Below are 17134 nucleotides of genomic sequence, written 5' to 3' on the forward strand. Positions count from 1 at the left end.
AGCCATCCAGGGATATCCAAGATGAAGGCTGAAGCACGGAGCCACGTGTGGTGGCCTACAGTAGATGATGATATTGTTGCTGCTGCGCAAGAATGTCCCACCTGCCAGGAGCAGCAGTGAGCTTCACGGCCAATACCCGTCATGCAATGGCCGTTCCCAGACAGACCCTGGTTGAGACTTCATGTCGACCACGCTGGGCCTTACCGTTACACTTTTTTTTTTATTGCAGTAGATGCATTCTCCAAGTGGATTGAGGTGTTTCCGGTTTCAACTCCGTCTTCGGAGGCCACAATCACGTGTATGCGAGCCATGTTTGCAAACCAGGGTTTGCCAGACATTGTGGTGTCAGAAAATGGGCCAGCGTTTGTGAGCGACATGTATGCCACATTTTTTAAGAAGAATGAAGTGAGACGAATACTGGTACCACCGTACCACCCAGCGTCTAATGGCGCTGCAGAGCGTACAGTTCAGACTGTAAAAACGAAGTTGCACACGGAAGACGAAGTTGCAGAAAAGGGGGGGGGGGGGGGTGTTCGTACACAAATTGGGCGCATGTTGATCACTTACAGATCGACATCACATATTTTCACGGGTTGCAGTTACTGCTGGGACGAAAAATGAAGACTGCGATGGACCTGCTTCGACCTGACCTGAGGACCACGGTGCAGCAGAAGCAGCTCAAGCAGAAGATTGGATGTGACAAAGGAACGAAACCTCGAGCTCAAGCACAGCCTGGTGATCAGATATTCGCCCGGAACTTTCGTCCAGGCCCTGTATGGGGCCTGGACGCTGTACGTCGAATTGAAGTTTTGGGGTGTATTATATAGGACAAAGGGTGTAAAGATACACCCTTTTTTCTTGAGAGAGTAGTCCCATCAACTTGCAGCATCAGCTGCGTCTGGACTCATGCTGAAACGAAGTATACTGTAGTATTAGATATGTTTTGGACGAGTATAACCTGCGAGCATGCATAGCCACGACGACGGCGTACACCGACTATAGACACTTTTCACAACCCTTAGCAAAAAGAGGCCGTACTTCAAACGAAGTTGAAATATATTTAGTACGAATATTCATTTTGTATTTATTCTGTATTATTTTGGCCGCATTCGAAATACGCGCGTAAGGTATTCAAAGTACATTATAAATACGAATCAAAAAATATTTTAGATATACCAAAAATATTATTCCTTCACACTCAAGATGCCATTTGTGCATTAAAAGCCGGTTCCACAATTTATTTTTTTTATTTTCGATTTTGTCAGCAAATGGTGTCCCTGTGGTATTTGAAGGCACTACTAAAATGTTTCCTGCGCTGTGGTCACAGCGCAGGAAACATTTTCATCGGACCTCCAGCATGGCTGAGGGGCGACAGTGGATGCGCCACCATGATCATCTCAGGCAGGATAACCCTTTGCTTTTAGTTGACCACAGTAGACAAGCTGGAACAGCTGTAGACATTGTCAGGGACCCTGACATTCCAGCCACCGTTCCCAACATGTACAAAACGGCAGAGCATGTTCTGGCATCTGATCTCTCCTGTCAGATGCCTGAACTCACATGCCCAGAGTATCCAGCTCAGGAACTACGGCAGCGGAGGACTGCAGAAAGCACAGCGTCTCCTCGTCAAACGATTATTACCACGCCTGCCCGTCGGGGCACCAGGGTGCGTCGGCCTGTGCAGCGCTACTCTCCATAGTCACTTAAGTTATGCTATTTGTTTTCAGTAATCTTTTTTTAAATCTCTTAGTTTCAACTAACTTTCATTGATTAGGGGTGGAAGAGGTGTGATATCTGGCAATGAACACACACGAGGGCGCCACTGCGGTGGTTAATAAAAAGACGACAAAGACGATGCCTGACTGGGCCACTCAGTGCGGTCTACGTCCTCAATTTGGAATGTTTTCCCTGACCTTGACTCGGGCTATGTGCGTGCGTAGATTATCACAGTGTGTGAGTCCACTTTTCTGCAGAACAATGAGGCAGCCAATCACGGCAAACAATAGAAGGATCCCAGCGGAAGACGTTCAAAGTACGATGCTAGATTCGAAAAATTCCATTGGCGCGAGGATTGAGCAAACGTCGCGCTGTATGTCCCTGCACCTGTTGCATTCTTTTTTTTTTTCTTTTTTTGTCTAATCGTGTTCTGAGCTTGGTCATTCGCTGGGATCCTTCTATTATTATAATATAATTAAATACAAACGTGCAAGCGAACTGGACAAGAATGGCGAATATAATCCCTGGAGTAGGGGAACAAGAGGGACGAAGGACAAACACAAACCTCCAAACACAGCTAGGTGACTGGTGCGCGACCGAAAAAATCTGCCTGGTCCGGGCATCGAACCCGGGACCTCTCCATTACAGGTGGAGCCCTCTGAGGTATTATTTTCGCCATCCTTTTATTGTCTGCCGTAATTTGGCTGCATCGTTGTTCCACAGAAAAGTGGAAACCCATAATATATTTAGACTTAGGATTCATTTTGCCCGGCAGTCCCGCTGTCGAAGGTCAAGGTTACAATTTTGAGCTCGTCGGTTTCTCAAAATACGTATCATCTGTGATAACTTTTTACAGATATAAACAAACTAAGTCAAAGTTTTCAGGTGATGGTGCTTCCCGAAAGTTTTAGAAATATACTACACTACCCAATATACATTATACAACAGTGTGGCACCTCTTTTACTGCTTGGATAGCTAGCGTTCCGTCTGCGAGTTTGAAGGAATCATATCTGTCCAAGCTTCCGCCTCTCATACCCGCCCGAATGTCACCTTAACGCAATAAATTAAGAATGCGGTTGTATGCGGATATCGCTACTGTTTATCTTCTCTTTCTAATATATGCTTTTTTTCTCGAACTTAAGCGTTCAATATTTGCGGAGTAATGGCGCACTTCCTTGAAACTCCACTCGTCCTCATAGCTGGAGCAAGCGCACTTCGAGGATGCTTTAGGCGTGTCCACAGATAGTTCTGTCATCATGTCTGCAATGCGTGTGATGTATGAGCAGTATGGCCGGGGTCACGCTGCTTATACCATCATACAAAAGACAGTCTGCATGCAGATTGGAAGGCGAGTCACCGCGAGATGCGTGCTTCGAATACCGCGTGGCAACGAGTCCAAGAAGAAACTATAGGGTGCCTCAACGTCTTTCTATTTAGGGTGATGCCGTACTTTGTAGTATACCATAGCCTCCTATACAGTGAAACTCGTTTAGAATGAATCCACGTACAACGAATAATTGTCAATATCGAACTCACGGAAAATTTACATAAAAATGAATGTAAAAAATACTTTCTCTAACGAATAACACATTGGCTATATCAAACTTTTCTCCCGGAAAGGCTTCCAAAAATGCCCAGACAATCGTCTTCTAGCCTGTCCCTTCCCCCCAAAAAGAAGTAGGAAAGAAAGAAAATTCCAAAAGCTCAAGCCACGGACAAAACTGAGCGAAGAGAAGTTATTCAGAAGGGGGAGGAAGCGAAACAAACACTGTGCACGCGCGCGCAGAAAAAAAAAAAAAAATCTTTTCATCCCAAAGCGGTTGCCCACGAAGTGAAAGGATTTAAAAAAGGAGATAAGCTAAAAAAAAAATATCTGTACGCATGCGAAACAAATAATGATCGCGTTGTTACAAGGCGGAAGCGAAGAGATGATAAAGGAAGAGAAGCTCTCGCTTCACAACGAACGCATCGTGGAAGTTCGTTGTAAATGGTTTTTGCTATATCGAACAATTTGCTATATCGAACTGATCGTAGCGCTCCCTGCTGTTCGTTATAAACGGGTTTGACTGTATACTGACAAAGCCTGGCAGATCGCCACGAGAAGCGGCCGCCGAAATGGAAAGGGTGAAGCGGCAAACAACGGATGAGAGGAGAGCCACGTGACTGGAGCCCCGCTGAGGCGAAACACCGAAATACACTTCTCCCGAGCGAACAAGTGTGTTTTGGGTCCTCGCCGCTGCAAAAGCTGTGCGCTGACGTCCAGGTTCCCCGAGGTGCGCAAGAAGTAGGCGAACTTGCACGCCGTATGCGGAGCGTAAGTTCGTCTGCTTCGTCAAAATGACGCTGAGCTCTGATTGGCTCTGATGGTGGAATAGTGGGTAGACCTCGAGGCAGCTTGCCATGAGGTCTGCACACCATCCTTCAATTAGAGCCAATCAGAGCTCAGCGTCATTTTGACGTCACCATAAGCCCGCGGTATGCCGGCGGTACGTCGCCATATTGAGGGTGACGTGTACATTTACGTCCTAGCTGTGATCCGTGCAACATTTATTTTTCGATCAACGTATCAAAGAAATGTTCGCCGTCCCTTGTCCGGAGTTTGTTTTATTCTTTCTGTTGCCAGTCATACAAAAATAGGGTTCGTATTTATTTTTATAAGTTTAATATTGAATGTGTGCCGTAGACGACCCACGACTTTGAATATATTTGGCCATGGAAACGACAGTGCGCGCAACTGAAACCGGCCAATAGACCTATTGCTATATTACGCAAGCATCAAGGAGAATGCAGGGATTGGTGTTCCACGTGCCGGACGTCACGCCTTTCCCGAACAAAAAAGATTCGAAGTAAATAACCCAAAATAAAGCTTTGACGAACACGCTTGAAAGGTGCCATCTGTTTTAGGTATTTGCTTCAGAAAATTTACTACTGCTGACGCCAGCACGTGCGGCGAGTGGAACACCAATCCCTGCATTCTCCTTGATGCTTGGGTAATTTAGCAATAGGTCTATTCTCGACCGGCTGCTTTCGGGCGGAAAGAAAACGAATTTCGAGGCGCAAATCGTGCTCTGGGTAATGGGGCTAGGTCATGTTCGAATGAAAACCTCGGCGAGCGTAAATGCCCAGCCAGTGTCCCTTTACACTATCGGTGATTATTCTTTGTTTCAGTCTAAGTCCCGACACAGTCGACGCTACGATCCAACGGGAACAAGCGAGAAGTTTCAAAAGCGCAAGTCACCAGGCACTTTTTGTCTATGATTAGTTCAGCAATGATGTAACGCTTACAGAAACACGATTAACGCCATGATGGTGGGCTTTTGATGCCCTCTGATTACACTCAAAAAAAATTGGGTGCAAAAGGGGGTATCGTTACACCCTTTGTCTAATATAATGCACCCCAAAACTTCATTTCGACCGTACTGAGCTCTATAGTCGAACAGACGGCCCCACATTTCATGAGGGGCTTGATAAGGTTGCGATATAACTTTTTAAATAGCTAAAGAACGTATCAAAAAACACATAAAGAAAACACCGAGTTTTTGCAGTAGGGCCAAGAAAACCCCGATTGTTGTTTTTGTAGTCAGTAAAATGTACATTAGCTATTTTAATAAGTTGTACCACACGGCTATCAAGCCCCTCGTAAAATGTGGGGCTGTCTGTTCGACTGTAGGGCGCTGTACGTCGAATTGAAGTTTTGGGGTGTATTATATAGGACAAAGGGTGTAAAGATACACCCTTTTTTCTTGAGAGAGTAGTCCCATCAACTTGCAGCATCAGCTGCGTCTGGACTCATGCTGAAACGAAGTATACTGTAGTATTAGATATGTTTTGGACGAGTATAACCTGCGAGCATGCATAGCCACGACGACGGCGTACACCGACTATAGACACTTTTCACAACCCTTAGCAAAAAGAGGCCGTACTTCAAACGAAGTTGAAATATATTTAGTACGAATATTCATTTTGTATTTATTCTGTATTATTTTGGCCGCATTCGAAATACGCGCGTAAGGTATTCAAAGTACATTATAAATACGAATCAAAAAATATTTTAGATATACCAAAAATATTATTCCTTCACACTCAAGATGCCATTTGTGCATTAAAAGCCGGTTCCACAATTTATTTTTTTTATTTTCGATTTTGTCAGCAAATGGTGTCCCTGTGGTATTTGAAGGCACTACTAAATACATCTCACAAAGCTACATTAGAAACGAACACAAACACAAACACCATGACGCACTGAACAGCTCATTCACAGTCCCGTTGGCTGCTCTAGAGCCTTATATAGCCTACATATTGAAGGTAATCATTTTTTCGGTGACCACCTATGCGCTTATTAAGGTTCCAAGTATTCGATCTTCTCCTCGGGAGTCTGTCAAAGGGGAAACAGTGTTTTGAAGTTCGTGGACGATATCTCTTACTAAAAGGCATTGGTACAACTAATAACAATTCGGCACAGTCCCTAAAACAATATCCACACAAGCGGCTCATAAAATACATGTTATTGCTTCTCTGCGTAGCACTACTCAGGACGAAGCGAATCAAGGCAGTTTCTTCACTTTAAAATACTGTAAACGACTTTATTTTTGTGAGGACCTAATTCTCGCAAAGTTCGCGAATGGCCTACAATTCCGAAAAATAGGTCCCGTGAACAATCCCGGCAAAATGTAAAAACATTAAAATCTATATTTCGATCCCAGCGCGTCGCGAAAATTAGAATTTGCGAATTATTCCAAAACTCCAACTTTGACCTAAATCGCGAAATATTGAGCCCGCGAAAAATAAATATTTTACAGTAGTTGTTTTGCCTTTCCTTTTTAGTAGTTGTCTATTTAATATGGCAGTTAATGTCACTGTATTAAAGTCACTACTCACATCACGTACAATGGTGAGTATACACGTTCAGTGAACTAACATTGTGGTAACAAAACCACGCCAAACGTATGTGTTCACAGCACCTGCTGAAGCTTTCCAGCATCAGCAAATGTTGTGGTTGTAGTTCCCGAACCCCGTTTGTGATTGGTGTGCAAGGAACTGATCAGGTGTGTTCTTGATAGAAAAAGGGAAACAATAACATAAACTGGGCTGATTTATCAGTGCGATGCTGCGCAATTCAATTAAAAAACTAATCAAATGTTGTATTTAGGCGCTTCAGTGTACTCCATATCTGCTTGAAGTGAACATCAGAAGGCGAGTTTTTCAATATTTTGGTAGTTTAAGTCAAACTACCAAAGTATTGCAGTCAAAAGGTACTTAGAGTATAACGGAACAGTGTTTACGATTTTCAGGTATTTTAAGAGTATTCTGCACGTATTTGTGATTGCTCCATTTTCTTAGGGTTGGAGTATATTTTGCATGAATTAAATAAATATTTGAAGAAATATATGTGAAAGGTATTTTGTGCCTATTAATTTAGTATTTACATATTTCAAAACGCATGAAGGGAACTTCAAATGTAGTTTAAGTAAAGGTATTTTAAAATGATTTTTAGAAGTATATTTTAGTACTAAGTAAAAAAAAAAGAAGTTTATATTTTCGGTATATTTTTTGTGTACTTACAATTATGAACTGTATTTCAAATACACTCAAATTAGAATGTGGTATATTTCAAACGTATTAGTTTTCGCTAAGGGAAGGGCCCCGCCATCTTGAATTGTCGGTGCTTCCAGTATGGGCGAAAACATTGTTTTGGTGTTGTCACGCCAATAGAAGACATTTAGGGTATAAGCGGAACCATCACACATTCTCGTTTTGTCGCCCCTCTATTCTTTTGCTGTTCACACGTTGAAACGTTTTATCATTTTTTCGTCGCCCATACCGGATACGCCTATTAGGTGGCTGGAGACGAGAGTACACGAAAAAAGGTCTATACGATTGACGGTTTCGGAAGTGGCAGTGCCGGTCTCAAGGACAGCCGAACATGGAAAACATCCCTAGAGGAGGGAGTTAAAAGTAGGCGCCGACCAGCTTGCCAAGACACGTAAAGGCAAAGCAAACGGACGAGAAAAAAAAATAAGTAGAAGACAATAAAAGCCCGGAGACTCGTGCGAGTTGAAACTGCGAGGAAACACGAAATCGCCATCCGGATGGTTGCACACGTCGCTTACCGTTTTCTGCGTACTAATCGAACGGTGCATTCCCTCGCTTCTTCTGCGGCGGCTCGTTTGAAGGCATTTTAACGAGGTGCTTACGCATTCCCTTTTCTTTTCTTCTCTTACTTTTTTTAACATTAGCACTATTTATATTAGGACCGAAATTGCTAGGCAGAACATTTTCGGCTCATAATCGAGCTAATTTTTTTTTTTTTCTTTCTGCACGAAAACTACAGTTGAGAATGAACCACTTGGGATTGTGTCCTGTTTCTTTTCTATTATACTCCGTTTCATACATAGTATAAAACGCTGTCAAAGCTACTGGCGCGGGGGCGTGACTTCATCTGTGGTTTCGTTTGTCTCTATCTCATTACTATACCCCTTTTCCACAAGGGCGCAGCCATCTTGAATGTAGTCGCTTCTGGTATGCGGTAAAATCCCGTTTTGACCTCTCCACACCGCTGGAAGGTGTTTACGAAAAATGCGTGATTGTCACACCTTCTTGTTCTGCCTCACCTTCATTTTCTCGCATATTCCAGGTTGAAATGTTTTATTAATTTTTCGTCCCGTATTCCAGATACGAAATTCACCTGACTGAGAACGAAAGGAAACAGAAAACGTCTATAGACAATTGCATGCATGGCGTCTCACTGGCAGCCCACGCATGCAAGCATCTGCAGCGTGCGCGTCGACATAGATTTGGCAAGCTTGCAATTGCACGTACTTGCCCGCACGAGCAGAGACATGGCGGCGACAAGGTGCCGTGCTTGCAATCGTCTATAATATGTTGCCTGCTGAGATTCAGTCGTTTAGAGCTGCCAAAAAAAGTTGAGATCGTGCTGCATAAAGTATGCCATTTCTAAATTTGCTTTACGGAATGTTTAAAGTGGAATGTTCTCTTCTCTCTCTCGCTGACTTTCTCTCTCTCTCTTTGTGTGTTTGTGTCTGTGTGCATATGCGAAACTTGTATAACTGAAAATCAGTATCTCCACTGGTCGTCAGGACCCGCACACAAACCTTTCCTAGTTTTTGCGGGCCCGTTTGTGATTCTGTACTTTTTTGTTTTACACTGAAAAAAAATATAAAAGAAAGGGAAGGTTTTCCACTTTTCTGCCAGATAGCTTACCAAACCGCTCCATTTGAAAGGAAGAACTGAGAGGGGGAAACCGTGGCGGGAGTTTCAACCTTGCTGCTGAAAACGCTTCTTTTCGCCTTTCGTCCACAAAGACTGCGGCGACATCGTTCCGAACGCCTCCTGCACTCACCTCCTGTACAGCAAGGCCGCAGTGCTGGAGTTTCGACGTCCCGTAGCGGAGGCCAGTCGTTGCTGACAGATTCAGAAAGGCCGGGCTCGGCTTATTACGCTTCTGGCTTCGTGCTTGGTTCTTCGGCGTTCTCACCGGCGAATGCCACAATCTGATTGGCTGCCGAACGATCATGAGATGCGCGCCCTGCGTTCGTTAAGCTGCGAGCAACTATAGACCAACACGCAGACGACAGGCAAGTCCGCGTTTGCCCACACCTCACCACGTGTGCACACTGCGCGTCGAGTGATCTGCGTCGAGTGATTTGCATGCTTTGTGGAATGACAGGGTCGATGAAGTGATCTTTTAACTTCCTCCTCCTTGGCGTATAGAACTCCGCGACAATGAGGCCCTAGCGGTGGTGATAGAACGCTTAAATTTGAGGACGTGATGTTGCCTGAATCAAAATACAAAACTGAAAAAAAAAGCTTTTTTTTGTGAGCCCACGTCCACCTAGGAAAATCGTCAAACAAAAAAAAAAAAAAACAGGGATACTGGGTGCCTTGCAGCATTTATGCCAATGCAAAAACCTGACAGCAAGCAAAAAAAGCAATGCTGCCTTTCTTGCTGTTTGTAACATAATTAATGCAACAGGCTCTCTCTTATAGTGTCAATTTTTTGCTTGGCGAATACTGGCTTAGGTGGACGTCGGCTCAAAAAACGTTCGCGACTCTGTTTTGTCTTTCGATACCGATAACTCGATGTTCACTAACTTGGGCATTTTATCACCAGCGGTAGCGTCCCATTCTCAGTAATCTTAAGCTCTCCGTTAAGTGTCGTTCATTGATGCCAGCCGCAAAACTGGGCATTATTTTCTCTCACGAACAGTAGACGGCGATTATTATTCCACCTGCTTTGGACCAAATTAAACCGAATGAAAATATGCACTTCATTGCCATTTCTAAATTAGACACAGTCATTAGTTTCCATTTCTACGGTCGTTTCAAAAATTAGCTTAACACGTTTTTTAATACTTGAATAAACTGAATTTCGTTTTTTTCCCCCTCCGGTTTTTATGTCCAAGGAAAGAACAAAAAAGAAACAGTTTTTTTATCCAAAGCTTTTCGAGTTTTTGCCGAGCCCTCGCATCCCTAGCCACTATCCGAAAGCTTGTCGAGCTATTGATTATGGCGAGACCAAATCGAGTGTTCACGTAATGATCGGGTCCAATATATGCGCCGAAATCAGATATCGTCACTGGGGGACTCTATATCGTCACTGGGAGACACTGCGACCTCCAAACTATGTCATCAAGAGTTCCGAAGAAGAGAGTGAAAGAAAACCCTCGCTTTTGTTCTTAAAATTACACCCCAACAAAGAGGTTCCTTGGTCAATGGCGTTGCGTGCGAGTATACTCGGGCCCCACTAGTGCCAGTAAGCTCGTGAAAAGTGAAAAACATTCCAATCGAATATCGTTGCATTACCAATTCAAGTTTAATGGCAAAATTTCGGCCCATTAAATGTTTCTGTTCAGTTTTAGCTTCGTCTACCATTTCCATCCGTCACAATATACTAGTTATCTAAAGCTTTATTTGAAATCGCGCGAGGCTGTTTCCTTTCCTCCGGAAATGCTAAAACAGTTTGCGACAAAGCAAAAAGACATCTCCTCAGCTTCGACACCGTACACCCAAAGTTTGGGAAGTCAAACATCTTCGTATCGCAACGACCGCCAATTGCACCCGCTCTACAGGCTCATTCACACTGCCCCATTTCCTTACGTTATAAGTTACGTCACGTATAAGTCACCGAAACATTCGTGTATCGAATGCCGCGTGTCATGCTTTCTCCATGAACTGGTAGCCTCGCCTAATATGAAGCACAGAGGTCCCGGTGGCTTCAACATAATATTTGGTAACGTAATTTAACGTAAGAAAATTGGGCAGTGTGAACCAGCCTTAAGCCCGGAAATTGCGACGCTCACAAGAAAGTCAACGGTGGTTTGGTCGTTTTCGGCAATGGTGTGCCTAAAGTAGGCGCGTAGCCAGGTGGGGACCACCCCCCCCCCCCCCTTTCCCGAAATCTGCCATTTTGCGGGACCTCCTCTCCCCCCTCCCTCTCAAACAACATTTTGTCATGGGCAAGCCCCCCCCCCCCCCCCCCGAAACAAAATCCTGGCTACGTGCCTGGCCTAAAGCCACCAAAAACGTTACCCTCCGAATGTCGGCACTCCTCCATTCCCCGAATGTTCTCTGCGCGCCACCACCTTGGGGCACAGTGCGGAGCGAAAATGCGGGTTCCTGAACTATGGATGCGCGGTGTCGGCAAGCTCAGGAGATACTTGGGAGTTTTAGTAGACCGTGTTTCCCCTCCTGCTAGCCCTCCGCTACGAAGAAACCACAACTGCGCCTGCGTGCCAAGGGCCTTGGTTGTAGAGTTTCGCGTAGCGCAGGGGCTTAGCGGAGGTAAAACACGGTCTACTAAAACTCCCTATTGTTTATACCTGTTGCGGACTGTTTTAAGATTTGAGGAGGACTGAATAGCGTTTTCGGAGATTTCAACTGAAGGTTCATACAACTGGCAGCAATGACTTCACGTGCCAAGATGGCTAAAATGTTTAGGTCTATTCACACACGAGCGCTCGCTTCATACGAAGCACGGAAGTCCGGGTGATTCTCGAAGTAACCAGACGTAAGCTCCCGGAACATAACGTCCCGCATAAGAAAGCGGTCCTGTGTATGAACCGGCCTTTACTCTGCAGCCCTCACCTCCACTACAGAGCTTGCTGCTCTCGCAGCTAAAGCTCCCCCCCTTTTCCGAGCGCCGCCAAGAGCACCCCACCTGCCCGCCGGCAACAGGTAATTGATTTAAAGCCCGAGCTGACTGACGGTTCGGCGCATAAATCATTGCCTCGGCCGATTCTCTTTCGCGTTCCGCCCCGAGGGCTCGCATAGCTCGAGCGGCAAACGCAACGACCGATCTAGGTCAGGGACGGCTATGCAAGGGCCAACTTTCTCGGTCCCTCTCTTCTTCCCGCGGCGACACACACACAAACACAGAGAGCGACCTCTTGAGCCGCCGCTGCACCACGACGCAACGGACCGGTCGTACCGGAGATGAACGCAGCGGGGTGCACCCACTTGGCTGCGATCGGCTGGCTTGCTCTTGCCGGACCGACGGCGCCATCTATGGGACGATGTCGACGTCACGCGTTCGGAAGCGCTTATAGGATCCGCTGCTCAGCTGGAACCTCATCCCGCTGCGCCAGATGTAGCCCATCTCTACACATTAAGGGGTGTCCAAACAGGACACTACAAAACGCACGACTCCGACAAATCGTGAAAATTGAAGCGGGCGCGTCCGCTTCAATTTTCACGATTTGTCGGAGTCGTGCGTTTTGTACTGTCCTGTTTGCACACCCCTTTAGGGAGTTACATCGTTCCCATACCTCCGATAACCCGATACCCTACCGACGCCTTTGCGCATGCGTCGTATCGTTATGGGGTATCGGAACAACTTCGTTTTACATCCTGTGTCAGGAAGCTCGGGTTATATCGTTTTTGCTCTGCGCGGACAGTTTCAACACTTCTGGAAAAAAAATAATAAAAGAATGTTTCCTGCGGTTTTAAATAAAGCTGCAGACACCTGGCAAGGTTGGTTCGAATCGACAGGATGGCCGAAGAGCAGTTATGCTGAAGGGTGGTGTGTTTAGTGGCTCCAGCTGGGATTCATCCCGCTGCGACACACGTGGAATCGGAGTCTGAATAGACAGAGTCAAGGAATGATGACCCGCCACTATACCCTTGACACAGGTGTGAGGTTTACTGAGCTCATGAGCGGGCACGGAGAATATAAAGAAGCGAAAATAGACTTGTTGGGGATGCGTGAAGTTTCGCAAGCACACTAGCAGGCGCGGGGAATTCCAAGAAGCGGGTCCCGCGTGGGTTCGTTATCTGTTGTGTTTCTCCCCGCGCCTGGTCGTCGGCGACTTGTTAATGGGAGTGGGGACGAGAGCGGGACGGGTCCCCCGCACTTCGGAATGTGCGCCTGTTCGTAACCTCGGACAGGGACGGCTCGGGCGGCTGTGCTTCCGACGTGCTGAGTACGTTTTGTGTTTTTGTTTTGTTTGGCGTCCCCTTCCCAAATGTGAAGAGCCACTGACCAGGGGTTTCTTGGTGGTGACTTTGGGAGTCGGGTTCGCGGCCCGGGGGGTCTGACTTTTCCGTCGTTGTCGGAGACCGCGGGGCGCCCGACATCTGAGTGTGTGCGTGGGTGGGTGTTTTTGTGTGAGACTTTTTGGAGTGTTTTTGTTGTTTAGAGTGTTCTCCCTGATTGGCCGCGAGAGGACCTTTTGGGATTGGTCTTTGAGCATGCGGGAAAGGAGGGCAAACTTATATAAGCGACCAAAGAGGGGGCCGGGGGGCTCCTTGGTCCATGGAAAGCGTCTTGTAACTTTCAACTGTTCTGTCTTGTAAATATATTCTTTCTTCTCATCACCAATTCGTGAGTCCCGTCTTTAAATCCGTCGTCTCCACGATCTGACGACCCGCCGCCTCTGCCTTTGAACATCATCACCGACGCAATCCTCACAGAAGAGAAACGAACAAACATCACTACAGGTTCTCGTACACAACCCCGGACACAACTTGAGCACTAATATCCCTTCCTTTGGAAACCTGCATAGACACCTGCTGCTGAATCCCGCTTATGGTTGACCAGAGAAGAGGCAATCTGAAGAGTTCAGATGCTTCAGTTTTATCACCAGTCCTAGTTATGCATAAATAATAATGATTCTTTGTAAATCGTCCCTTACACCCAAACGCTCGTTCACACTCTTGGAACCGAGTAGGACCGAGAGAGACCAGACCGGTTTTTAATCCTCTTGCGATCTCTTAGGACCAGCTCCGCTGTTGCGTATCCGGTCCCAAGAGATCGCAAGAGGCTTAAAAACCGGTCTGGCCTCTCTCGGTCGTACTCGGTTGCAAGAGTGTGAACGGGCCTTTAAGAAGATTGTTGTAAATGTTTTAAAGGGCAGTGGACGCCCAGAAGGGCGTCCCCTCAACGTGGCAATAAAAGGAAGTGAAAAAACAAACAAAAAGAAAGCAGGGACACTTCTGACATTCTGACTATACACGAACTCAACTCTCCTACGTCACGTCGCGGTGGTGGCGCGTCGGGCGCACTTCCGGTCTGGGGTGATGGGCAGAAGTAGCCGTGCGAGACATGCATTCCTGTGTTCTTTTGGGAGAAGCCAGACAAAAAACCTACCTTCTCGTCAATATGCTGCGACGGGGGCTGCATCAAGAGAGTCTGCAAAGGGTGTGGGAACCCTCTCCCTGGCTCCTCCGCTCTCCGTGACCTTGCCGGTCCCCGCCGCCTTTCTGTCGGGCGCTCCTTCGTTCCCTGTGACCTTCCCGTTTCCAGTCGCCGGCCTGTCGCGGAACGTCCGAGCTCTCCGGGAAGAACGGGGCAAGCGCACCCTCACCCAGCGCTGACGTCGGAGGGTCGGCTCGCAGCAAGGTTCCCGATTGGACGGTCGGCGGGACAAGGACTTGGGAAGGTCTTAAGAAGGGAACGGAGACAAAGGAAGGGGGCTTGGGCGGCCGACTTCACAAGGGACCGGTCATGGAGGCGAGCTCGGACGGCGCCGGACGCTGGCGCAGGGAGTGCGGGCACTACGTCGAGTGGCGGACTCGACAAGCGGACCGGACAGCGACCCTGGACGACGACGTCCCCGTGACGCGGTGTGGACGACCACCGCTGGGACTCGGAGAAGCTGCTGTGGCAGCGGGCTCTCCCCCGGCCTCGCTGTTGACCGTCCCCCGATCCCGAAACCCCCCCAAGGCAATGAGTGAGTGAATAAACCCTTTTGCCGAGAGCGAAGTATTGCAGTGTCATATTCATCCGGAGACAGGGTCTGTGGGAATCGGAGCTAGAAGATGCCCGCAAGGTTTGAAGATCAGTTTTCATGTGTTTCTGCCCCTCCGTTCGTCCGAGAACATGGATAGTAGCCGTGACAAGGGTAAACTAGGGTACCTTCATGTGCGCTTTGCTTGGGGTGATGACATCTGGCCATTTTGTTTCGAAAGCTTATTTTCATTTTTTTGTTCTGAAACGCGCGAGAGAGCGTGTCCTTGCACGCGCTCGTGGTGCTAACTGTTGTACGGCGACATTTTGTTTCCTGCGATCTCTTTGTATTTTCCCTGTGAGCGCGTGCTGTCGGCATCGGGTACTACAAACGATGGCATCACCCTAAACAGAAGAACATTGAGGCACTCTAGGGCAAACCATACGCTGTCAAACTACGATTGCTTGTGCGGGCAACACTCTGTGCTCGCCAGATGTATTTGTTTTGTTCCAACATGAACGAGAGAAAACCGCCGAGTTGTCCGGACCACCCACGGGTCCAGTGCGTCTTCAAATTCACACGGCCGCCTGATCGTTCGAACTTTCGTCTGCTCTTTCAAACTTGTTTGCTTTTTGTCGTCTGCTCGTTCAAACAAAAGCGGCCCGTAGACCAAACTTTGACCCAGTGATTGCAATAAGAAGTAATTGCAGGCCTCAAAAGACTTAAGCAGGCTCGGTGTAAACAGTAGATACAAGATGTTTATCATTGGTACCAGTGGCCATCACCGACTTGTTACGCTTGATGTGTTCCAGTCGCTTGATGTGTTTCAGTCGTCGATCATCGCCGCTACCTTCTACACTTTCGCAGCCCGAGCGACGTCGCGACCGAAAATAGCTAGAAGAATCTCATCGTGGATTTGGCGTCCTTTCTGCGGCGTTCGTGCGAATGAATCGCCGCACTTCAAATTATTTTCGCAAAGTATAACGGCGTAACAAACCTTGATGATTTCGCTCAGGCGATTAAAGTGGTAAGACATTGCTATGAGGACGTAGAATCGACAATTCCAACGCGAAAAAGATTATGCAGACTCACACAGACGCCGACAACGTGACATTCCATTGGTTTGTTGACGCGGGACGCGGTGCTTCTTGCCCGCACTCCATTGCGCACGCGTTCGAACTGTCGCCTGCCCTTTCAAACTTGTCTGGTTTTTGTCGTCAGCTCGTTCAAACGACAGCGGCCCGTAAACCAAACGTCGACCCGGTAATTGTGATAGGAAGTAAGTGCAGACCTCAAAACACTATTGAAGGTTGGTTGGGGTAAGTAGGCTAACCGCCGAATTCAGAAACCTCACTCAAACTACACTCAAACTGAAGAGCCCCTCCACTTCCTCGAGGAAGGCGCGAGGGGCCCTTCAGTTGGAGTGTAGTTTGAGTGAGGTTTCTGAATTCGGCGGTAAGTGTAAGCAGTAGATACAAGAAGATGTTGATCATGGTTACCAGTGGCCATCACCGCCTAGTAATGTCCGATTTCTTCTTGCCGTTTTCGGTATCGACGTCCACCATCTGAGCTACGGTCCGCGCTTTTGAAGCCGGAGCGACGTCGCGACTGAAAATAGCGAGCAGAATCTCATCGTGGGAGTCGGGCTTTGGCGCCCATTCTGCGGCGTCCACGTGAAATGAATCGCCGCACGTCACATTATTCACGTAAAGTTTTCGGTGTTACGAGCCTCGTTATTTTGCTGAAGCCGCTCAAGTAGTCAAACATTGTTAGGAGGACGTAGAATCAACAATTCCAACGCGAAAAAGAGCACGGGGACTCACACTGACGCCGACAACAACGCAATTCAATGGTTTGTTTATGGGCGACGGCGAGCTTCTTGCCCACCATCTACCGCGCACGCGCGGCGGCGGTGGCGTCCGCTAGGGGCGCTCCGGTTTGTTTGTAAACATGATTTGGTGTATACCTGTGGACTGTACACCCTCTAGTGAAGTTCCTAGCTACGCCACACCCCTGTCAAATATTGAACCAACAGTAGAACACGCAAAGGAGAAAAAATATTTGTGGCGTGTGTATGTTTACGCAGCCTAGAACTTAGTCTGCCTCAACGGGTGACTTGTCTCCCACCTGCAGATGAGAAATTTAGCCAGTGCTGTGCAACCGCCAGCCTGAGGTCTGTAACGTGCATCACGCAGTGGTGACACATCACCTCATGCTGGCACGATGCTCCTCC

This window comes from Ixodes scapularis, unplaced genomic scaffold (assembly GCF_016920785.2).
Source record: "Ixodes scapularis isolate PalLabHiFi unplaced genomic scaffold, ASM1692078v2 PGA_scaffold44__24_contigs__length_19508400, whole genome shotgun sequence".
NCBI classification, from domain to species: Eukaryota; Metazoa; Arthropoda; class Arachnida; order Ixodida; family Ixodidae; genus Ixodes; species Ixodes scapularis.